General features: G+C 42.7%; 1 protein-coding gene across 3 annotated transcripts in view; it reads right to left on the minus strand.

The window, feature by feature from the left end:
• Positions 1 to 25,549, minus strand: part of LOC106578325 (netrin-3) — a 104,062-nt gene that overhangs the window by 74,617 nt on the left and 3,896 nt on the right. The window contains exon 1 of one of the 3 annotated variants that reach the window (XM_014157012.2): positions 2,414 to 2,454. The exons of the other annotated variants lie outside the window; for them this stretch is intronic. The gene's annotated coding sequence lies outside the window, so the exon portion shown is untranslated. Of the gene's footprint in view, positions 1 to 2,413; positions 2,455 to 25,549 lie in introns of those variants that run through there. 3 annotated transcript variants of the gene reach the window in all.

The raw sequence follows: 25,549 nt of genomic DNA on the forward strand, positions 1-25,549 counted from the left end.
GAACAAAACGCCGCTATTTGGATATAACGCTGGATTATTTTGGACCAAACCAACATTTGTTATTGAAGTAGCAGTCCTGGGAGTGCATTCTGACGAAGACAACAAAGGTAATCAAACTTTTGTAATAGTAAATCTGATTTTGGTGAAGGCTAAACTTGCTGGGTGTCTAAATAGCTAGCCCGTGATGGCTGGGCTATGTACTTAGAATATTGCAAAATGTGCTTTCACCAAAAAGCTATTATAAAATCGGACATATCGAGTGCATAGAGGAGTTCTGTATCTATAATTCTTAAAATAATTGTTATGTTTTTTGTGAACGTTTATCGTGAGTAATTTAGTAAATTGTTAGTAAATTCCCCGGAAGTTTGCGGGCGGAATGCTAGTTCTGAACGTCACATGCTAATGTAAAAAGCTGGTTTTTGATATAAATATGAACTTGATTGAACAAAACATGCATGTATTGTATAACATAATGTCCTAGGGTTGTCATCTGATGAAGATCATCAAAGGTTAGTGCTGCATTTAGCTGTGGTTTGGGTTTTTGTGACATTATATGCTAGCTTGAAAAATGGGTGTCTGATTATTTCTGGCTGGGTACTCTGCTGACATAATGTAATGTTTTGCTTTCGTTGTAAAGCCTTTTTGAAATCGGACAGTGTGGTTAGATTAATGAGAGTCTTGTCTTTAACCTGTTAGGGCTAGGGGGCAGTATTTTCACGGCTGGATAAAAAACGTACCCGATTTAATCTGGTTACTACTCCTGCCCATTAACTAGAATATGCATATAATTATTGGCTTTGGATAGAAAACACCCTAAAGTTTCTAAAACTGTTTGAATGGTGTCTGTGAGTATAACAGAACTCATATGGCAGGCAAAAACCTGAGAAGATTTCATGCAGGAAGTGGCCTGTCTGACAAGGTGTCGTTCTTCTTGTCTCTGTTTATTGAAGAGTGAGGATCTTAGCTGTCCCGTGACACTTCCTACGGCTGCCATAGGCTCTCAGAAGGCGGCAAAACGCTGAATCGTGGCTTTGCAGGCTCTGGCTGAAACAAAGTAGCGCGTTTGGGTAGTGGCTGGTTACAGTACTGTGAGACTCAGGCTCGTGCCCACGTCGACCGAAAGCTTTGTTTTCTTTCCTCTGTTTAGCTAAATGGACATTCCCGGTCGGAATATTATCGCTTTTTTACGAGAAAAATGGCATAAAATGGATTTTAAACAGCGGTTGACATGCTTCGAAGTACGGTAATGGAATATTTAGATTTTTTTTGTCACGAATTGCGCCATGCGCGCGACCCTGATTTACCATTTCGGATAGTGTCTGGGACGCACGAACAAAACTCTGCTATTCGGATATAACGATGGATTATTTTGGACCAAACCAACATTTGTTATTGAAGTAGCAGTCCTGGGAGTGCATTCTGACGAAGACAACAAAAGGTAATCAAACTTTTATAATAGTAAATCTGATATTGGTGAGTGCTAAACTTGCCGGGTGTCTAAATAGCTAGCCCGTGATGGCTGGGCTATGTACTTAGAATATTGCAAAATGTGCTTTCACCAAAAAGCTATTTTAAAATCGGACATATCGAGTGCATAGAGGAGTTCTGTATCTATAATTCTTAAAATAATTGTTATGCTTTTTGTGAACGTTTATCGTGAGTAATTTAGTAAATTGTTAGCAAATTCCCCGGAAGTTTGCGGGGGGTATGCTAGTTCTGAACGTCACATGCTAATGTAAAAAGCTGTTTTTTATATAAATATGAACTTGATTGAACAAAACATGCATGTATTGTATAACATAATGTCCTAGGTGTGTCATCTGATGAAGATCATCAAAGGTTAGTGCTGCATTTAGCTGTGGTTTGGGTTTTTGTGACATTATATGCTAGCTTGAAAAATGGGTGTCTGATTATTTCTGGCTTGGTACTCTGCTGACATAATCTAATGTTTTGCTTTCGCTGTAAAGCCTTTTTGAAATCGGACAGTGTGGTTAGATAAATGAGAGTCTTGTCTTTAAAATGCTGTGAAATAGTCATATGTTTGAAAAATTGAAGTTTTTGTATTTTTGAGGAATTTGTAATTCGCGCCACACCTATCATTGGATATTGGAGCAGGTGTTCCGCTAGCGGAACGTCTAGATGTAAGAGGTTAAAATGCTGTAAAATAGTCATATGTTTGAGAAATTGAAGTAATAGTATTTCTAAGGTATTTGAAAATCTCGTCACGTGATTCAACTGGCTGTTGCGTAGGTGGGACGAATTCGTCCCTCCTAGCCCAGAGAGGTTAATAATGGTGTTGGTCGTGCCTAGCCTTGCAGTCATGAGTGAACAGAGAGTACAGGAGGGGACTGAGCACGCACCCCTGAGAGGCTCCTGTGTTGAAGATCAGCGTGGCGGATGTGTTGTTACCTACCCTTTCCACCTGGGGGCGTCCCATCAGGAAGTTCAGGATTCAGTTGCAGAGGGAGGTGTTTAGTCCCAGGGTCCTTAGCTTATTGATGAGCTTTGAGGGCACTATGGTGATGAACGCTGAGCTGTAGTCAATTAACAGCATTCTCACATAGGTGTTCCTTTCGTCCAGGTGTGAAAGGGCAGTGTAGAGTGCAATAGATATTGCATCATCTGTGGATCTGTTGGGGTGGAATAAAAATTGGAGTGGGTCTATTGTTTCTGTGATAATGGCGTTGATGTGAGCCATGAACAGCCTTTCAAAGCACTTCATGGCTACAAACGTGAGTGCTACAGCTCAGTAGTCATTTAAGCAGGTTACCTTAGTGTTCGTGGGCACAGGGACTATTGTGGTCTGCTTAAAACATGTTGGTATTACAGACTCGGACAGGGAGAGGTTGAAAATGTCAGTGAAAACATTTGACAGTTGGTCAGCGCATGCTAGCATTACACGTCCTGGTAATTTGTCTGTCCCTGCGGCCTTGTTAATGTTGACCTGTTTAAAGGTCTTACTCACATCGGCTGCGGAGAGCGTGATCACACAGTCGTCCGGCAGAGCTGGTGCGCTCATGCATGTTTCAGTGTTATTTTCCTCGAAGCGAGCAAAGAAGTAATTTAGCTTGTCTGGTTGGCTCGTGTCACTGGGCAGCTCTCGGCTGTGCTTCACTTTGTAGTCTGTAATGGTTTGCAAGCCCTGCCACATCCGACATGCGTCAGAGCTGGTGTAGTACGATTCGATCTTATTCCTGTATTGACGCTTCGCAGTTTGATCGTTCGTCGGAGGGCATAACGGTCTTTCTTATAAACCTCGGTTTCGCTCCTTGAAAGCGGCAGCTCTAGCCTTTAGCTCAGTGCACATGTTGCCTGTAATCCACGGCTTCTGGTTGGGGTATGTAAATATGGTCACTGTGGGGACGACGTCATCTATGCACTTATTGATGAAGCCAATAACTGATGCGGTGTACTCCTCAATGCCATCGGAGGAATCCCGGAACGTATTCCAGTCTGTGCTAGCAAAATAGTCCTGTAGCTTAGCATCTGCTTCACCTGACCACTTTTTTATAGATCTAGTCACTGGTGCTTCCTGCTTTAATTATTGCTTTTAGGCAGGAATCAGGAGGATAAAATTATGGTCAGATTTGTCAAATGGAGGGCGAGGGAGAGCAATGTATGCATCTCTGTGTGTGGAGTAAAGGTGGTCCAGAGATTTGTTTCCTCTGGTTGCACATTTAACATGCTGATAAAAATTTGGTGAAACAGATTTAAGTTTCCCTACATTAAAGTCCCTGGCTACTTTTCTTGTTTGCATATGGCAGAATACAGCTCAATCAATGCTCTCTTAGTGCCAGCCTCTGACTGTGGTGGTATGTAAACAGCTACGAAAAATACAGATGAAAACTCTCTAGGTAGATACTGTGGTCTACAGCTTATCATGAGATACTCTCCCTCAGGCGAGCAATAGCTCGAGACTTCCTTAGATATCGTGCACCAGCTGTTATTTACAAAAATTCATCGTCCGTCGCCCCTTGTCTTACCAGACGCCTCTGTTCTATCCTGCCGGCACAGTGTATAACCAGCCAGCTATATGTTGATTTTGTCGTCATTCAGCCACGACTCCGTGAAGCATAAGATATTACAGTTTTGAATGTCCTGTTAGTAGTTTAATCTTGCGAGTAGGTCATCGGTTTTATTCTCCAAAGATTGCACATTTGCTAGCAGAATGGAAGGAAGTGGGGTTTTTCTCAATCGCCCACGAATTCTCAGAAGGCAGCCCGCCCTCTGACCCCTTTTTCTCCACCTCCTCTTCACGCATATCACGGGGACCTGGGCCTGTTCCCGAGAAAGCATTATATCGTTTGCGTCGGGCTCATTAGACTCGTTAAATGAAAAAAAGGATTCTGCCAGTCTGTGGTGATGTAACGGCCGTCGTTGAAGAGAGTAGACCAAGGCGCAGCGTGGTTAATGCCCATCATGAATTTATTAAAGATAGAACACTTTAAACAACAAAAACAAGAAACCGACAGCCCAAACAGTTCTGTCAGGTGCAAACCACTAAACAGAAATTAACTACCCACAAACCCCAAAGGAAAACAGGCTGCCTAAGTATGACTCACAATCAGCGACAACGATGTACAGCTGTCCCTGATTGAGAGCCATACCAGGCCAAAACAAATAAATACAAAGCATAGAAAAAAGGACATAGAATGCCACCCAAATCACACCCTGACCAAACCTAAATAGAGACATAAAAAAGTCTCTCTCAGGTCAGGGCGTGACAGGTGAGTAATCACAGTCCTGATGTCTTGAAGCGACAACATTATGCACAAAATAAGTTTAAAAAAACAAGTTACAAACAATGCAAATAAATAAACAAAAAAACACAATCGGATGTCTTCTTCTCCGGCACCATTTCCAAAAACTCCAAAGTGTTTCCTTTCAAATCTTATCAAGAAAATCCATATCCTTGCTTCAGGTCCTGGGTATGTCATTTTAGGCTAAAATTGAAAAAAGGGGTGGATCCTTAAGAAGTTTTAACTTTTGTTTTTGGTTTGGTTGGAGATGTGAATCAAACGTATAATTTAGCAACTTGTCAACAAGTTAATGTAAATAATATTTACATTATTGAATTTGAAAGTGATATTGAAAGATATGTTGTCAAGACAACCAAATATCAACATTTGAAGGAGATGAATCATTTGTGCCACTGACTTAGTTCAGTTTGTCTACAAATGAATAATTGATATGTTAGATTCACGTCTCCATCTCAAACAAGAATTCACGTTAAAGACTAGGACTAAATCAAATAAAACTTTGATTTGCTTTAGTCCTATTCTCAAACTTTGATGTTTGGTTGAGATGGAATGTTAATCCAACATATTAATTATTAACTTCAAGATTACATTTGAAATCAACCAATGCTATAGGCCTACATGTATTGTCTATTTTTAATTGAACCTTGGGTTGAATTGAAACAATAACTGTTGATGACTTTGCAAATGCTATAGAGGTCTAAATAGTATCATTTATGATATGACTTATAAAGTACTGTTACGTTTCATTTGCTCTGTTAAACTTACCCTTTTGAATGATTTCAATAGCAACTGTGACTATATTTAGATATTAAGAGATCTCTCAATGGTAGTAGTCAGTGACAAATATCAAAGCTGGGCTTGGTTAGAACCCTGGATGGGAGACCAAAGGATTGCTGTAAATAGATCAACACCCCAGTAGGAGGAGCTTCCCAGCGTACTGTTTTTTTTTCTGGTAGTGGATATAACGTTGAAGATCTGATGTTGTTTCAAAGGTACAAGCTCAACATATTTTATACATGGTTTGTATATGTTAAAAATTCATTACAATTAACATAATCCTGTAGTTGAAATTCCACCCTCAAAACAACATTGATGACTTTTCAAATCCAATGTATTTTCCACGTAGATTCCACATCACAATAGTTTAGAACATTTTGTTGAAACAACGTTGATTTAACCAGTTTGTGCCCAGTGGGAAGATATGTACTGTATATGGCCAAGGACTTTTCCTCCCTAATCAAAACAAAAGCCTACTTCTACCTTGCACTTCAGTCGAGGAGGAAGGCAGATGGAGCAAGTTAAAATTAGTCGAAAAAGTAATGTTCTGTACCTTTTCTTTTTCAGAGGGTCCACAGCTAGCAACTCTTAGAACACTGGAGAAAGAGGGGCACTCTTTTCTGCTCAAGCGCTTATTAAGCCTTGACCATTTGGCCTCTCTTCTGACTGGAGAACTGTGTGTGCGTGTGGTAAGAACGGAAAGAGATGTTGAAGGACTCATCTTAACTCTTAGGGCTAGGGGCAGTATTTTCACGGCCAGATGAAAAACGTACCCAATTTAAACAGGTTACTACTCTGTTCCAGAAACTACAATATGCATATTATTAGGAGATTTGGTTAGAAAACACTCTGAAGTTTCTAAAACTGTTTGAATGGTGTCTGTGAGTATAACAGAACTCATTTGGCAGGCAAAAACCTGAGAAAAAGTCAACCAGGAAGTGGGAAGTCTGGTGCTTGTAGTCCGTAGTCCTTTCAAGTGATTGTCTTGACTGTATACAGTGACTTAGGGTTCATTTTGCACTTCCTAAAGCTTCCACTAGATGTCAGCAGTCTTTAGAATGGTGTTTGAAGATTCTATGGTGAATTTGAAGGGAATACCAGCTGTGGTAAACTGGTGTCCCATTATAAGGCATGGGCTCAAGTCACGCGCAATGGCTTGGGAGCGAGCTGAGTTCATATTCACTACTAAAGAGAACGGAGTATGTAAGATGTTTGGGATATGTACCGGTATGTGAAGGCTTTTGAATGTGTGATTTTGTGCGTGTTCAACAATCCCACTAAGATACAAAGCTGCTATGTGCCTTTTATCATTGACATCATACCAAATACTTTGAAAAAGTTAACCTGTTAGGGCTAGGGGGCAGTATTTGCACGGCTGGATAAAAAAAATGTACCCGATTTAATCTGGTTACTAATCCTACCCAGTAACTAGAATATGCATATACTTATTATATATGGATAGAAAACACTCTAAAGTTTCTAAAACTGTTTGAATGGTGTCTGTGAGTATAACAGAACTCATTTGGCAGGCAAAACCCTGAGACATTTTCTGACAAGAAGTGGATACCTGATGTGTTGTATTACCTTTAAACCTATCCCATTGAAAAACACAGGGGCTGAGGAATATTTTGGCACTTCCTATTGCTTCCACTAGATGTCACCAGCCTTTACAAAGTGTTTTGAGTCTTCTGGAGGGAGATCTGACCGAACAAGAGCCATGGAACGATGATGGCCCATTAGACACCTGGCGCGCGAGTTCATGTTGGGTACCCTCGTTCCAATACGTTATAAAAGAGTATGCATTCGTCCACCTTGAATATTATTCATGTTCTGGTTAAAAAAGGCCCTAATGATTTATGCTATACAACGTTTGACATGTTTGAACGAACGGAAATATATTTTTCATGACGAGAAGTCCGGCTGGCTTAGATCATGTGCTAACAAGACGGAGATTTTTGGACATAAATGATGAGCTTTTTTGAACAAAACTACATTCGTTATGGACCTGTGATACCTGGAAGTGACATCTGATGAAGAGAATCAAAGGTAATGGATTATTTACATAGTATTTTCGATTTTAGATCTCCCCAACATGACGTCTAGTCTGTATCGCAACGCGTATTTTTCTGGGCGCAGTGCTCAGATTATTGCAAAGTGTGATTTCCCAGTAAGGTTATTTTTAAATCTGGCAAGTTGATTGCGTTCAAGAGATGTAAATCTATAATTCTTTAAATGACAATATAATATTTTACCAATGTTTTCTAATTTTAATTATTTAATTTGTGGTGTTGACTTGACTGCCGGTTATTGGAGGGAAACGATTTCCTCAACATCAATGCCATAGTAAAACGCTGTTTTTGGATATAAATATGAACTTGATAGAACTAAAAATGCATGCATTGTCTAACATAATGTCCTAGGAGTGTCATCTGATGGAGATTGTAAAAGGTTAGTGCATCATTTTAGCTGATTTATGGTTTTGGTGACGCCTGTCTTTGAATTGGCACAACATTACACACAACTCTTGTAAATGTACTGTCCTAACATACTCTAAATTTATGCTTTCGCCGTAAAACCTTTTTGAAATCGTAAAACGTGGTTAGATTAAGGAGATGTTTATCTTTCAAAGGGTGTAAAATAGTTGTATGTTTGAAAAATTTGAATTTTGACATTTACTTGGATTCAAATTTGCCGCTCTTGAAATGCACCTGCTGTTGATGGAGTGCACCACGGGTGGGACGCTAGCGTCCCACCTAGCCCATAGAGGTTAATTCACTGATTATTTGACATTTCCACTGTCCGATTTCAAAAAGGCTTTACAACGAAAGCAAAACTTTAGATTATGTCAGCAGAGTACCCAGCCAGAAATAATCAGACACCCATTTTTCAAGCTAGCATATAATGTCACATAAACCCAAACCACAGCTAAATGCAGCACTAACCTTTGATGATCTTCATCAGATGACACCCCTAGGACATTATGTTATACAATACATGCATGTTTTGTTCAATCAAGTTCATATTTATATCAAAAACCAGCTTTTTACATTAGCATGTGACTAGCATGTGACTAGCATTCCCACCGAACACTTCCGGTGAATTTACTAAATTACTCACGATAAACGTTCACAAAAAACATAACAATTATTTTAAGAATTATAGATACAGAACTCCTCTATGCACTCGCTATGTCCGATTTTAAAATAGCTTTTCGGTGAAAGCACATTTTGCAATATTCTCAGTAGATAGCCCGGCATCACAGGGCTAGCTATTTAGACACCCAGCAAGTTTAGCACTCACCAAAGTCAGATTTACTATAAGAAAAATGTTATTACCTTTGCTGTTCTTCGTCAGAATGCACTCCCAGGACTTCTACTTCAATAACAAATGTTGGTTTGGTCCCAAATAATCCATAGTTATATCCAAACAGCGGTGTTTTGTTCGTGCGTTCAAGACACTATCCGAAAGGGTAAAGAAGGGTGACGAGCATGGCGCATTTCGTGACCAAAAAATTCTAAATATTCCATTACCGTACTTCGAAGCATGTCAACCGCTGTTTAAAATCAATTTTTATGCCATTTTTCTCGTAAAAAAAGCGATAATATTCCGACAGGGAGTGGTGGTTTTCGTTCAAAGAGAGAGAAAATAAAAACATCTCGTGCCCTCGTGCACGAGCCCCAGTCCGATGGTCCTCTGACAGGCCACTATCCAAACGCGCTAATGTCTTCAGCCAGGGGCTGCCTCGATATCATTCAGCTTTTTCCCGGGTTCTGAGAGCCTATGGGAGCCGTAGGAAGTGTCACGTTACAGCAAAGATCCTAAATGTTCAATAAACAGAGGCAAGAAGCCCAAGGAATGGTCAGAGAGGGTACTTCCTGTTTGGAATCTTCTCAGGTTTTTGCCTGCCATATGAGTTCTGTTATACTCACAGACACCATTCAAACAGTTTTAGAAACTTTAGGGTGTTTTCTATCCAAAGCTAATAATTATATGCATATTCTAGTTTCTGGGCAGGAGTAGTAACCAGATTAAATCGGGTACGTTTTTTATCCAGCCGTGCAAATACTGCCCCCTATCCCCAACAGGTTAAAATGGTGTAAAATAGTTGCTTGTTTGAGAAAATGGAATTATGAGATTTTAGTTGTTTTAAATTTGGCGCTCTGATTTTCCACTGGCTGTTGTCAAAATCAATCCCGTTAACGGGATGAGAACGGGAAGGGGTCACCAACAGGTTAATTTTAAGATTATTACCAGGAAAGTTAGAAAACAATTTTAATTTCTGTTCTGACAGCTTTGTCTAAGATTTATTTTGAATTTGGTTGCAAAAGAATGCATTCTTGTGAAAATATAAGAAAGTGGTTAATTATAATTCCCTAACAATGTTGTAGTTCTTAAAAAGACCAAGCATTCTGATATAGAATTTCTATAGGCACCGCTAGTTTGTCCCCTTAGTTAGAATCACCCACTTTCTTAGCCAATCACATTTTAGCTAATCCTGCACCTCATTGCCCCTCCCCCTTTCTAGTCAGAGTGAGAATGTGTACAGTTTAGGAGAGTGTCCCTAAGTTTTCCTACAGCTTGACTTATTGCGTTTGCATTTCAAATACCAAACCACACACAACTGTATCTCCAGTTATTCATTAAGGAACCATTATATGTGGAATAAACCTGTTCTAAAGACATCTGGACCGGACAGACTTGTTTCGGCTGAACCATATCCATTGGCACTTACATTACTGCCTGTTATTCATGATCCTCCCGGATCAAACCTTAGTATTTTTCATGGTCCTACGAGCTAGATATCATCAGCTACCACAGCTCAAGATGTTACAGTGTCCAGGTATTGGTCACCTCCCAACTCATCCCAGTCTTCTCTCCCTTGATGAAGATGAGCAGACAAGTCTCAAGACACGAAGTGCCACTTTCCTGGTCATGGTGACCAGTTGGCAGAAGACTGGTTGCATACTATCAGCAAGAGGTCCGAAGACCTCCGCCACAGCACAGATCTCATCTTTGACCTGATGCTACTTGAGGCCAAGCAGAAGCTCAAACAGATGGATCAGTTCAAGGCTACACTTGCCAAACCACCCCACAGCCAGCTGAACCTTTAGTGCCACAGGCTCGTCCCAGCACATCCCAGAGGGCCAATGAAAAGATACATGAAATGGATCTACCACGAGGAGAAGATCACCACCATTGGTCACCAAAAGGGATGCCCAACCCGACCAAGTGGAGTCTGACCAGTCCTCACGTTCCCTTTCTCAAGCACCTTCTCGTTCATTGCAAGCTGTTGTGGCTCACCATCATGGGGGATGCTGCAGATTTACACCCTGCAGCGCCATCCACTCTCGCCAGCCTAAAGCACCTTTATCAGCATGAGCCCCTGACTACGCCCTCACTATCAGCATCAGAGTCGCCAGCTGCCCTGGTCTCTTCTAACAAAGCTACCCCTGGAGGGAGCACCCCACCACTGTGCTCAAACCTACTTCAGCCATGTGCAACGCAGGTCAACTTATGTTGAATACTAATCGTTACTAGTGAGATTCCACTAACCAATCATATTATACTATATTGCTATTGATATGTTAAAAGGGCTACTGTCCTTTTTTCAGAATCTCCGCCTGACTGACGTGCCCAAAGTAAACTGCCCGTTACTCAGGCCCAGAAGCCAGGATATGCATATAATTGGTACCATTGGATAGAAAACACTCTCAAGTATGTAGAAATGTTAACATAATGTATGAGACTATAACACAATTGATATGGTAGGAGAAAATCCAAAGAAAAACCAACCAGAATTTTTTTCGATGTCAACAGTCTTTGTTCAAAGTTTCAGGCTTGTTTCTTCCAAAACGAGGAAGAATTTTGAGTTTTGGTACTGGGAGTCACAGAGTTGGAAATCAGTCTGTAGGCGCGTTACTTTTCTATTGAACATACTACTGTCCGTATGAAATATTATAGTTTAATTACATTTTAGGGTACCTGAGGATTAAATAGAAACGTAGTTTGACTTGTTTTAACAAAGTTTAGCGGTAGCTTTTTGGATTCCTTTGTCTGCATGTTGAACTCAAATCGATGGAGCCAACTAAACAGACGTTTTGGGATATAAAGAAGGATTTTATCTAACAAAACGACCATGCATGTTGTAGCTTGGACCCTTGGATTGCAAGTCAGAGGAAGATTTTCAAAAAGTAAGTGATTATTTAATGGCTATTTGATTTTATGAAGCCTGTGCTGGTTGAAAAATATGTCGATGTGGGGCGCCGTCCTCAAACAATCTTTTGCTGTAAAGCCAATTGTAAATTGGACAATGCAGTTAGATTTGTATGTACCTAGATGTTTAATATCCATAATTTTTACGATTATTTATTTGAATTGCGCGCCCTCCAATTTCACCAGAAATTGTCGACAGGTGTCCCGTTGGCGGGACGTCTAGCCTTAAGTTGACAGCTATTACAAATCAGCTGTCAGAAGCTGCATGACGAGCAGTTTATTTTGAGCCAATCAAACTCAATATTCTCTTAGTCCCTCTCCTAACCTCAGGTTATACCCCAGTTGGCGCAAACATGCAAAAAAAAAGAGCAAGAACGGAACGTGAAGAGCTACCGCCATTCCATGGAAGAAAAACGAAGTTTCAAATCGTTGAGAAAAAGACAGAATTGAATATTAACACTCACTTATCTATACAAACGTGCTGTGAAGGGATTGAGGGAGATCCAGGATTGAAGCCAGGATTTTTTCATTTTTTTGGGGTAAGGATTCAGTTTCCACCAAGGATGGCAAGCCGCCCGAACCCAGGACATCAATAAGAAGATTTGCATGCGAAGATTTATCTCCAGTGTTTATGCTGCAGTAGTTTATGTGTCGGGGGGCTAGGGTCAGTCTGTTATATCTGGAGTATTTCTCCTGTCTTATCCAGTGTCCTGTGTGAATTTAAGTATGCTCTCTCTAATTCTCTCTTTCTCTCTTTTTCTCTCTGTCTTTCTCTCTCTCAGAGGACCTGAGCCCTAGGACCATGCCTCAGGACTACCTGGCCTGATGACTCCTTGCTGTCCCCAGCTGCTGCCCCAGTTTCAACTGTTCTACCTGCGGCTATGGAACCCTGACCTGTTCACGGACGTTCTACCTGTCCCAGACCTGCTGTTTTCAACTCTCTAGAGACAGCAGGAGCGTTAGAGATACTCTGAATGATCGGCTATGAAAAGCCAACTGACATTTACTCCTGAGGTGCTGACCTGTTGCACCCTCAACAACCACTGTGATTGTTATTATTTGACCCTGCTGGTCATCTGTGAACATTTGAACATCTTGGCCATGTTCTGTTATCCTGTTAGGGCTAGGGGGCAGTATTTACACCGCCGGATAAAAAACGTACCCGATTTAATCTGGTTACCACTCCTACCCAGTAACTAGAATATGCATATACTTAATACATATGGATAGAAAACACACTAAAGTTTCTAAAACTGTTTGAATGGTGTCTGTGAGTATAACAGAACGCATATGGCAGGCAAAAACCTGAGAGATTCCTTTACAGGAAGTGGCCTGTCTGACAAGGTGTCGTTCTTCTTGTCTCTGTTTATTGAAGAGTGAGGATCTTAGCTGTCCCGTGACACTTCCTACGGCTGCCATAGGTTTCACCGAAAAGCTATTTTAAAATCGGACATAGCGAGTGCATAGAGGAGTTCTGTATCTATAATTCTTAAAATAATTGTTATGCTTTTTGTGAACGTTTATCGTGAGTAATTTAGTAAATTGTTAGCAACCCGGAAGTTTGCGGGGGTATGCTAGTTCTGCAACGTCACATGCTAATGTAAAAAGCTGTTTTTTGATATAAATATGAACTTGATTGAACAAAACATGCATGTATCGTATAACATAATGTCCTAGGGTTGTCATCTGATGAAGATCATCAAAGGTTAGTGCTGCATTTAGCTGTCTTCTGGGTTTTTGTGACATTATATGCTAGCTTGAAAAATGGGTGTCTGATTATTTCTGGCTTGGTACTCTGCTGACATAATCTAATATTTTGCTTTCGTTGTAAAGCCTTTTTGAAATCGGACAGTGTGGTTAGATTAACGAGAGTCTTGTCTTTAAATAGCTGTAAAATAGTCATATGTTTGAGAAATTGAAGTAATAGCATTTCAAAGGTTTTAAAAATCGCGCCACAGGATTCAACTGGCTGTTACGTAGGTGGGACGAATTCGTCCCGCCTAGCCCAGAGAGGTTATAATCTCCTCCCGGCACAGCCAGAAGAGGACTGGCCACCCCTCATAGCCTGGTTACTCTCTAGGTTTCTTCCTAGGTTCTGGGCTTTCTAGGGAGTTTTTCCTAGCCACTGTGCTTCTACATCTGCATTGCTTGCTGTTTGGGGTTTTAGGCTGGGTTTCTGTACAGCACTTTGTGACGTCAGCTGATGTAGGAAGGGCTTTATAAATACATTTAATTGATTTTCCTTGGAGAACACTGAATTGGCACTGCCATACTACGCTGTGGTAGGATTGCATCATACATTGCAGTGGGATTGTTATAAGCACATGCTACACTTAAACACCTTACAGTGTTAATTGATAGGCACAATTACTCACATTTGATTCCATGTCATAGTGGTTTATAAGTCAGTATTTGTGGATTGGGTTGTGTTTTTCTGTGGATTCATGTTTATTGTATTGCTATTGAACTCCACTGTGGAGTGCTATTGAACTCCACACTGTCTCCACTGTGTTTCCATAGCCTTCTCCAGGGCCAGAGAAGCTGCCAGATGTTACCCTGGGGGAGCACCCTACCAATGTGCCCTAGTCGACTTCTGACAGAGTCCCTCACAGTGGTCCCACAGTCTTCTCCAGGGATGTAGGAGCTACCAGATCTCAACCTGAAAGAGCACACTACACCAGCCAACCTACCTCCATACCCTCCAACTCTCGCCTCGGGAGACCCTCCTAACATCCCCGTGGGGGACCCTCCTGACCTAGGTAGCCAGTGTCCTGTTGTAAGAGGCACCTCACTCTGCCCTACTATGTCTTCAGTCTATAGCCACAGTATGCCCAGAGCATCTTAGCTCTCAGTTCCCTGATCTCCTAGTCTTTACAGTCTCCTGCTTTGATAGGACCCCAGTTGTCTTTCCCAGTAGGCCCAGAGCCTTCTTGACAGGGTGGCCAGATGCCTATACTCTAAGTTTCTGACAGGGTGGCCAGACACACTCAAGGACTGGGGTTTCCCTTGTCTGGCTCCTTTACACCTATGCCTCCCTGCCCTGGTGGATGAACACACACTAGTAGTCTCATGTCATCCCCTTTAAGTTCATATTTACCCAGTATAAGTGGGCTGTTAAAAAGGCCAATCATTCCAATATAGAATGTCTCTATGCACCCTTAGCTTGTCCCTTTAATTTGACTCAACCATTTTCTCAGCCAATCATGGCTTAGCTATTCCCGCATCTCACTGCCCTTCCCCCTTTCTAGTCAGAGTGAGTCAGATCGTCTCATGAGAATGTGTACAGCTGACAAGAGTGCCCCTAAGTTTTACTACAGCTTGACTTGTTGCGTGTGTATTTCAAATACCAAACCACACTCTATCTCCAGTTATTCATTAAGGAACCATTATATCTGGAATAAACCTGTCCTAAAGACATCTGGATTTGTTCTTGCCGGACATACCTGTGGTGGCTGAACCATATCCACTGGCACCTATGGTCCATTATTTATGCTGCTCCCGGATCAGTTCTTAGTATTTTTCAGTAGGGAAATAAAGTAAAATATGATTTGCCTTTCTCGTGAACAGTGTTTGGATCTAGAAAGGTAACACAAATAAATAAACCAACTCTTTTGCTTCCCAAACATTAAACAGGACTGAAGGCCAAATTGAAGTACGGAATGGAATCCTCTCAAATAGCCATCCAAGCATCTTCCAAAAGTCCTAAAAAACCTGTAGACCTCACATGAAAAAATACAATTCCATGTTATGAAAAATGGAGAGTAGGAATGGAACCAAGGTGGTTATAGGTTATTTGGCAGGGAGGGCCGGATGGAAACGTTGATCAATGGGACATGTCTGAGGGGGAAGTCTAAAGTGGGTGTGCAGGTGGGAGTATTGGAGGCATCATCAAAGTCTGGCTGGAAGACCAGGCAGCCAGGGCAGGCCCAGAGGAGGAGAACTCTGATGGAATTAGCAACTCATTAGCGTCGCGGTCCAGCTTCCCTCAGCACTGCATCCATCAGAAAGAGGGAGAGGTAAGAGATAGGGGAGAATAGAGAGAGGGAGGGGGGCTGCAGTGACCATTACAGGGACAGACAGAGAGAGAGAGAGAGAGAGAGAGAGAGAGAGAGAGAGAGAGAGAGAGAGAGAATTTGGGTGGAAAGGCAGAGGGGTATAAAGTAGGGTGCAACTTGTCAGAGTGATAGAGCAAAACAAATAACTGAAAGAGGCAGAGAGGAGAATGGGATGAGGGGGAAGTAAAAGAGAAGAAATGAGGAAGTAGAGGGATGGAGAGAAAAAAGGAGGGAGACAGATTAAGATGGAGGAGGACAGCATTGGTCTGTGGTGGCCTGCGGATGACTAAATATGGTGCAGTCAAAATACAGCTTTGCTCGGCCTGCCGGGAGATTCTTACAGGGGTTTGGTGCTCTCAAGCACGTCTGGCAGATGAGACGCATAGGTTAAACAGAGACGGAACAGGCATGTCGCCGGTCTAATTCCACATCTACAGCCCCCTGAAAAGCACACTTAAGAAGCAACTATGTGTTAGCTTTTCAAAACATAATACGATAGTAGAAACATACGCTAATGCTAACAACTCAAGATAACCACCACATAGCCACTCTAGTCTAGCTCTGAACATGAAGCTGTGCTCAGTATGCAAACGTCACTGACTGACATTGTTCCACTTGACTGTTCTCTGTTGAACTTTCTAAGACAAGTGTACGTGCCAATTCAGCAAACTTCTCAGCCCAGATGTCAGCTAAAAGACATAGCATGTTGACCTCTATGATACACTTGGTAAGTTTGAGCTCCAGCAAGAAATTCTCTGCTCTGCTCAGCCTCGACTGCATTTTTCACAAGCCACACGTTATCCTCGACAGGGGCAGACACTCTCTCATTAAATGTGGTTGAAGTAGCAACAGCTGTGTGAATGTGTGTGGGTAGGGAATACCACACAGAAACGCTGTGCTAGCTAGCTATAGCTACAACTAACTACCGAGGAGAGGCTACTTGTTACAAAGTGGAGCACTCCACATGTCATGTACTACAGGTTAAATTCAAATCTATCATCTAAAAACACAAACATACTCAAAAGACAGCAGTTCTACCCACTTGGCTAAAGTGCCTAGTCATTCTTTAAGGACTGAAATGGCCAGTTTCAATCTTATGCTGCTCATGACAAGATGCTTTACTGGTTCGGGAAAGGAGCAAGATGCTTTACCGAGTACTGAGAGGTTAACCAATGTATTGCCCCAGGTTGATATATGCCTTTATGTGTATGTGTATGGAATGCCAAATGATCAGCCGATGACATGTAAAGTGCTGTGAAAAAGTATTTGCCCCTTTTCTAATTTTCTCTACTATTGCACCCTGGGTCTCGACCCCGCCCTGTGCAACTGGGTCTTGGACTTTCTGACGGGCCGCCCCCAGGTGGTGAGGGTAGGAAACAACATCTCCACCCAGCTGATCCACAACACTGGGGCCCCATAGGGGTGCGTTCTCAGCCCTCTCCTGAACTCCCTGTTCACCCATGACTGCGTGGCCATGCACGCCTCCAATTCAATCATCACGTTTGCAGACAACACTACAGTGGTAGGCTTGATTACCAACAACAACGAGACGGCCTACAGGGAGGAGGTGAGGGCCCTCGGAGTGTGGTGTCAGGAAAATAACATCACACTCAATGTCAACTAAACAAAGGAGATGATCGTGGACTTCAAGAAACAGCAGAAGGAGCACCCCCCTATCCACATCGACGGGACTGTAGTGGAGAAGCTGGAAAATGTTAAGTTCCTCGGTGTACACATCACGGACAAACTGAAATGGTCCACCCACACAGACAGCATGGTGAAGAAGGCACAACAGCGCCTCTTCAACCTCAAGAGGCTGAAGAAATTTGGCTTGTCACCAAAAACACTCACAAAATTTTACAGATGCACAATCGAGAGCATCCTGTCGGGCTGTATCACCGCCTGGTACGGCAACTGCTCTGCCCACAAACGTAAGGCTCTCCAGAATGTAGTGAGGTCTGCACAACGCATCACCGGGGGCAAACTACCTGCCCTCCAGGACACCTACACCACCCGATGTCACAGGAAGGCCAAAAAGATCATCGAGCCACTGCCTATTAACCACGCTATCATCCAGAAGGTGAGGTCAGTACAGGTGCATCAAAGCTGGGACCGAGAGACTGAAAAACAGCTTCTATCTCAAGGCCATCAGACAGTTAAACAGCCATCACTAACATTGAGTGGCTGCTGCCAATATACTGACTCAAATCTCTAGCCTCTTTAATAATTAAAAATTGGATGTAATAAATGTATCACTAGTCACTTTAAACAAAGCCACTTTATATAATGTTTACATACCCTACATTACTCATCTCATATGTATATACTGTATTCTATACCATCTACTGCATCTTGCCTATGCCGTTCGGCCATCGCTCATCCATATATTTATATGTACATATTCTTATTTATTCCTTTACACTTGTGTGTATAAGGTAGTTGTTGTGAAATTGTTAGATTACTTGTTAGAATTTACTGCACGGTCGGAACTAGAAGCACAAGCATTTTGCTACACTCGCATTAACGTCTGCTAACCATGTGTATGTGACCAATACAATTTGATTTGATTTGATGTCCTTGAGTGGCCCAGCCAGAGCCCAGACATGAACTCGATCAAACATCTCTGGAGAGACCTGAAAATAGCTGTGCAGCAACCCTCCCCATCCAACCTTATAGAGCTTGAGAGCATTTGCAGAGAAGAATGGGAGAAACTCCCCAAATCAGGTGTGCCAGCTTGTAGTGTCATACCCAAGATGACTCAATGCTGTTATCGCTGCCAAAGGTGCTTCAACAAAGTACTGAGAAAAGGGTCTGAATACTTATGCAAATGTATATTTAAGATTTTTATTATTAATACATAAGCAAAAATGTCTGCGGTATACCCCATTATGGGGTATTGTGTGTTGATTGTTGAGAAAAAAATGATTTAATAAATTTTAGAATAAGGCTGTTAACGTAACAAAATGTGGAAAAAGTCAAGGGGTCTGAATACTTTCCGAAGGCACTGTACTGTATATATATATATATATATACTGCTCAAAAAAATAAAGGGAACACTTAAACAACACGTTCTAGATCTGAATGAAATAAATAATCTTATTAAATACTTTTTTCTTTACATAGTTGAATGTGCTGACAACAAAATCACACAAAAATAATCAATGGAAATCCAATTTATCAACCCATGGAGGTCTGGATTTGGAGTCACACTCAAAATTAAAGTGGAAAACCACACTACAGGCTGATCCAACTTTGATGTAATGTCCTTAAAACAAGTCAAAATGAGGCTCAGTAGTGTGTGTGGCCTCCACGTGCCTGTATGACCTCCCTACAACGCCTGGGCATGCTCCTGATGAGGTGGCGGATGGTCTCCTGAGGGATCTCCTCCCAGACCTGGACTAAAGCATCCGCCAACTCCTGGACAGTCTGTGGTGCAACGTGGCGTTGGTGGATGGAGCGAGACATGATGTCCCAGATGTGCTCAATTGGATTCAGGTCTGGGGAACGGGCGGGCCAGTCCATAGCATCAATGCCTTCCTCTTGCAGGAACTGCTGACACACTCCAGCCACATGAGGTCTAGCATTGTCTTGCATTAGGAGGAACCCAGGGCCAACCGCACCAGCATATGGTCTCACAAGGGGTCTGAGGATCTCATCTCGGTACCTAATGGCAGTCTGGCTACCTCTGGCGAGCACATGGAGGGCTGTGCGGCCCCCCAAAGAAATGCCACCCTACACCATGACTGACCCACCGCCAAACCGGTCATGCTGGAGGATATTGCAGGCAGCAAAACGTTCTCCACGGCGTCTCCAGACTCTGTCACGTCTGTCACGTGCTCAGTGTGAACCTGCTTTCATCTGTGAAGAGCACAGGGCGCCAGTGGCGAATTTGCCAATCTTGGTGTTCTCTGGCAAATGCCAAACGTCCTGCACAGTGTTGGGCTGTAAGCACAACCCCCACCTGTGGACGTCGGGCCCTCATACCACCCTCATGGAGTCTGTTTCTGACCGTTTGAGCAGACACATGCACATTTGTGGCCTGCTGGAGGTCATTTTGCAGGGCTCTGGCAGTGCTTCTCCTGCTCCTCCTTGCACAAAGGCGGAGGTAGCGATTCTGCTGCTGGGTTGTTGCCCTCCTACGGCCTCCTCCACGTCTCCTGATGTACTGGCCTGTCTCCTGGTAGCACCTCCATGCTCTGGACACTACGCTGACAGACACAGCAAACCTTCTTGCCACAGCTCGCATTGATGTGCCATCCTGGATGAGCTGCACTACCTGAGCCACTTGTGTGGGTTGTAGACTCCGTCTCATGCTACCACTAGAGTGAAAGCACCGCCAGCATTCAAAAGTGACCAATACATCAGCCAGGAAGCATAGGAACTGAGAAGTGGTCTGTGGTCCCCACCTGCAGAACCACTCCTTTATTGGGGGTGTCTTGCTAATTGCCTATAATTTCCACCTGTTGTCTATTCCATTTGCACAACAGCATGTGAAATTTATTGTCAATCAGTGTTGCTTCCTAAGTGGACAGTTTGATTTCACAGAAGTGTGATTGACTTGGAGTTACATTGTGTTGTTTAAGTGTTCCCTTAATTTTTTTGAGCAGTGTGTATATTTTAAACTCAGGTTCCCTTTATCTAATATTATGTTTTGGTTGAAGATCTGATAACATTCAGTTTAAAAAATATGCAAAAATATAGAAAATCAGAAAGGGGGAAAACACTTTTTCACGGCATTATAGGTATCTGCCTCATTTACCTCATACCCATGCACATCGACTCAGTACTGGTACCCCTGTATATAGACACATTTTCATTACTGTGTATTTATTATTACATGTTTTATTTTTCTATTATTTCAAAATGTTCTTTCTCTCTGCATTGTTGGGAAGGGCCCGTAAGTAAGCATTCCACTGTTAGTCCACACCTGTTGTTTACGAAGCATGTGACTAATAACATTTTATTTGATTTAAGTGAGCGAGGAATAGGGTGGTCCCGGATAAGAGATTACGGGGAAAGTTTTTTTCAGCTTTGCCATTTTACCATGAGATCATCCCATGCTGAGTTGTATCTCTTTCAAGCGTGGCTACTCTGGCAGACTTCACGGATTAGGAAAACGAGAGGTGCTGAGAGGCTTAATTTGTCTTGGGCGTGAGGGATCGGGGAAGGAGAACCAGAGGGACAGCTGAGCCACCTCGTAGCCAGTCAGAGGCTCCCATGCTGGGGCAGTGTGCTGGGAAGGTGGCACCCTCACCATGAGGCTGAATGGAGCTCCTTGGGGATCCTCCACTCAGAAGACCCTGGGAGGAGGCCCAGTGCCCCACTGGCTGTCTGTCACAGTGCCCAGTGTACAGAAATCCCTGATTGGTCTGTTAGAAGTTGTGGCAACTGTGGAGGACTTTTAAATTGGTGAACAAGAGGGCACTGTGCACCGTCTATCATGGTCCAGAGTCATCACCCCACAAACACACATACATACACACACACACACTGGGTAAATAAACGTGACTGACAGTCCACAAGTAAAAGGGTACTAGTGGCAGAAACCAAATCCAATAATGGAGGGGGGGTGTAATGGGGGGGGGGGGGGTAGCCTAGTGGTTAGAGCATTGGACCAGTACCCAAAAGGTTTCTGGATTGAATCCCTGGGCTGACAAGGTGAAATCTGTCGTTCTACGCCTGAACAAGGCAGTTAACCCACTGTTCCCCGGTAGGCCTTCATTGTAAATAAGAATTTGTTCCGAACTGACTTGCCTAGTTAAAAAAAGGTTAAATAAAGGTTAAATAAAAAATTTTAAAATGGGGGGGTCTCAGTGTGGCTCTCTGGTATTCATTAGCAGTGAATGAGAGTGGGAGGCAAAAGGGGGTCAACTCTCACAGCTGAGGGTGTCATTAGCAGGGGCATCACTGACCAATTCAGAAAAGCCTTGAGTCTGCTCTGAAGCTGAGAGGGAACCTCCCCCCCACTGTCCCCCAGCCCTGGACTATAGCTCTGACACACAGACACATAGTGTGCCACTGAAGGTGGGTTTCAGGGGCAGAGATCAGTTTCTTTCTTTCTCGCCCGCCTTCTCATCATTCTGAGAGAGCGAGAACGCCCAGGAGAGGAATGCAGCCAGCCTGCTCTCCTGGCCAGCAGTTGTAAAACAACAGAACCTGATCCAGAACTACTAAGAGGAGAGGAAAGGAGAGGAGGCAGAACCTCAGGTCAGGCCACTTCTCATAGATCCAGACAGGAAGCTGTACTAAACTTACGGTTCTGTGTGTTACACTCCACTACAAAGGGAGGCAAAACTGCTGATATCACATGTTTGGGGTATTTTCTGTTCATTAGATATTTCTGTGAATTCGGGGTTTTTGGTCTGTGAGTAACAGTCTGTGGAGTAGAGGAGGAGGGTTTGAAGAGGAAGGGGAAGGATATGAGACCGCGAGCATGGCACAATGTCAACTCATGTGTGAAACATTAGGGGGCAAAGAAGGGGAGGTTGCATTAGACAACACAACTGACCTTAGATCAGTGTCAGGGAAATGTCATCCTACTCTCAACAGACTCCCACCAACACACACTAGTCTAAAGTGGCTTCCTCCGTTGAGCTTATTGAGATTGGATGAGTGAGTGGGTGAGTGAGAGAGAGAGAGCCAATTGAATATTGCCAGTCCAAACTTAAAATTGTTGCCAATAGGCCTACAAATCCCCCCCATCTGGGTTTGAGGACATGCAGATTTAACATGGAGTCTGGGCAAGAATAAGGGCTTAAGCTCATTGCTGAGTTTCATAGAACACATACTTTTCATATGAAATATGCTTTATACGGGAATCCTCTATCAATGAGGAGATAGAGGCTTGTTCATTTCATAACGTAGTGGCGGTTTAGACTTTGCCAAAAGAAATTATAGCCAGTGTCAAAGTGTGATCCACTTTTATATAAAGTTAACATACTGTATTTTCAGTGATGTAAAAATACTTTAAAGTACTACTTAAGTCGTTTTTGGGGTATCTGTACTTTTGGGCTACTTTTACTTCACTACATTCCTAAATAAAATAATGTACTTTTTACTCCATACATTTTCCCTGACACCCAAAAGTACTCGTTACATTTTGAATGCTTAGCAGGACAAGAAAATGTTCCAATTCACGCGCCTATCAAGAGAACATCCCTGGTAATCCTTACTGCCTCTGATCTAGCGGACTCACTAAACACACATGGTTCGTTTGTAAATGATATCTGAGCGTTGGAGTGTGCCCCTGGCTTTTCGTTAAAAAAAAGAAAATGCCGCCATCTGGTTTCCTTAATATAAGGAATTTTAAATTATTTGTACTTTTCCTTTTCATACTTAAGTGTATTTGAACAATTACATTTACTTTTGATACTTAAGTATAAAATCAAATACTTTTAGACTTCACTTAAGTAGTATTTTACTGGGTGACTCACTTTAACTTGAGACATTTTGTATTAAGGTATCTTTACTTTAGTATGACTGTCACGTCCTGACCAGTAAAGGGGTTATTTGTTCTGCTAGTTTGGTCAGGACGTGGCAGGGGGTATTTGTTTTATGTGGTTCAGGGTGTGTTTGTGTATGTGTTCATGTAAACGGGGTATTTGGTTTATATGGTTCGGGGTGGTTGTTTATGTAGAGGGGTATTTGATTTATTAGTCCAGGGTTTTGCTTATTGTTCTATGTTAGTTTAGTTCTATGTTCAGTCTAGTCGTTTGTATTTCTATGTTTAGTTAATTGGTGATGGGGCCTTCAGTTGGAGGCAGCTGTCTATCGTTGCCTCTGATTGAAGGTCCTATAAATAGGTATGTGTTTGTCATGGGATTTTGTGGGAGATTGTTTCTTGTTTAGCTCTGTGCCTGACGAGACTGTCCAGTTCATTTGTTTATGTATACGTTGTTTGTGTTTTCCTTCTTCACCAAATAAAAAGAAGATGAGTATACATTTTCCCGCTGCGTTTTGGTCTACACCCTACGACAACCGTGACAATGACAATTGGGTACTTTTTTAATTACTGTGTATTTCCCCCTATATGTGTACTCAAATGGGACTGCTGTGTGAGACTTCAGAGAGAAGACGGAATACTTCCCGTCAGGATCTTCGAAATGAAGATCTCACAATATAGTGACAACTCCATGTAAGGAATATATGGCTATTCCAGAGAGGGGTGTCGGTGTATGCTTCAAAGCCCTTTGATGCCTGGTTCTGTGGTAGGCAGAATTGCACTTTCTCCCCGAGCCCTCCGACAGGAAAACTACTTTTTCCATTGCACAAGAGACTTCTCACAGCCAGAGCTAACTGGGCCACTTTGAACTGTCGGGGGAACCCACAAATAATTTTATTAAGAGTTCAAAATACTATTAGCGTTCGCACACATGTACACGCACAAACACATAGGCGCACCACACTCAATCACACAAACACATGCGCTCTCACTCACACACATGGAGACTCATACATTATCAGGGGTGCCAGGGCTTTTGAAGGCAGGGGCTGAATCATCGGACAACCCAACCTTCCCCTTGTCTCTTCTCCTCCACCTCCTTCTCCTCCTCATCCCATTTTCTCCCTCCCTTTCCTCACAAGGCTCGATGGTGAAGTCCATTTTTCAGGCTGAAGCAGGGTAATGGTACACTGCACAGCGTGGCCGGGAGGCGAGAGAGTGGCCCTAGGGCCTCCCAGTCCATCAAGCTGGTCTGCTCCATGTTGCCATGGCAGCCCCCAGGGCCAGAGGAGAAGAGAAGATATGAGGGAAGTATTGGATACATTCGGATAGAACTAAAACACCTGCATGTGTACACTAGTAGCAATTCCTTTATCGATAGTTGAGATAAAACAACAGTTAAACCTTAAAATGGTTTAGATAGCACCCTGAGAACAAACACACACACACATGCACAGACCTCACATACACACATCCTTCTGCATCTGGAGGAAATGTGTGCGGTTGACAAATGTGGACTTGGCAGGGCATGGGGAGTGATGGGATGGGATGGAGCTTTGCAATCTCGGCATCATCTCAAGGGAAAGGGCGCGCGAGTCGTCACACTGACGAATAATGGAGCTTTGGAATCTTGGCCCGGGATCATCCTATGGGATGGGGAGCGAGGCTTCACACTGACGAATGACGAGCAGAAGTTAAACAGGGAAATCCGGCTTGCATCGACACACACCCCTCCAGACTGAAAAGTAGGGCTGTGACGTAATGGGATAACCGTGTAACTGACGGTTATGGATGAAGACCATTTCTTTTTAGGGTATATATACGTTGCATTCAGAAAGTTCTCAGACCCCTTGACTTTTTCCACATTTTGTTACGTTACAGCCTTATTCTAAAATGGATTAAATATTTTTTTTCTTCATCAATCTACACACAATACCCCACAATGACAAAGCGAAAACAGTTTTTTTGAAATTTTTGCAAATGTATTACAAGTGAAAAACAGAAATATCTTATTTACATAAGTATTTCAACCCTTAGCTCACGTGCGTCCTGTTTCCATTGATCATGCTTGAGATTGTTCTACAACATGATTGGAGTCCACCTGTGGTTCAATTGATTGGACATGATTTGGAAAGGCACACACCTGTCTATATAAGGTCCCATAGTTGACAGTGCATGTCAGAGCAAAAAAGAAAGCCATGAGGTCGAAAGAATTGTCCATAGAGCTCCGAGACAGGATTGTGTCGAGACACAGATCTGGAAAAAGGTACCAAAACATGTCTGCGGCATTGAAGGTCCCCAAG

Source organism: Salmo salar, chromosome ssa19 (assembly GCF_905237065.1).
Source record: "Salmo salar chromosome ssa19, Ssal_v3.1, whole genome shotgun sequence".
NCBI lineage: Eukaryota > Metazoa > Chordata > Actinopteri > Salmoniformes > Salmonidae > Salmo > Salmo salar.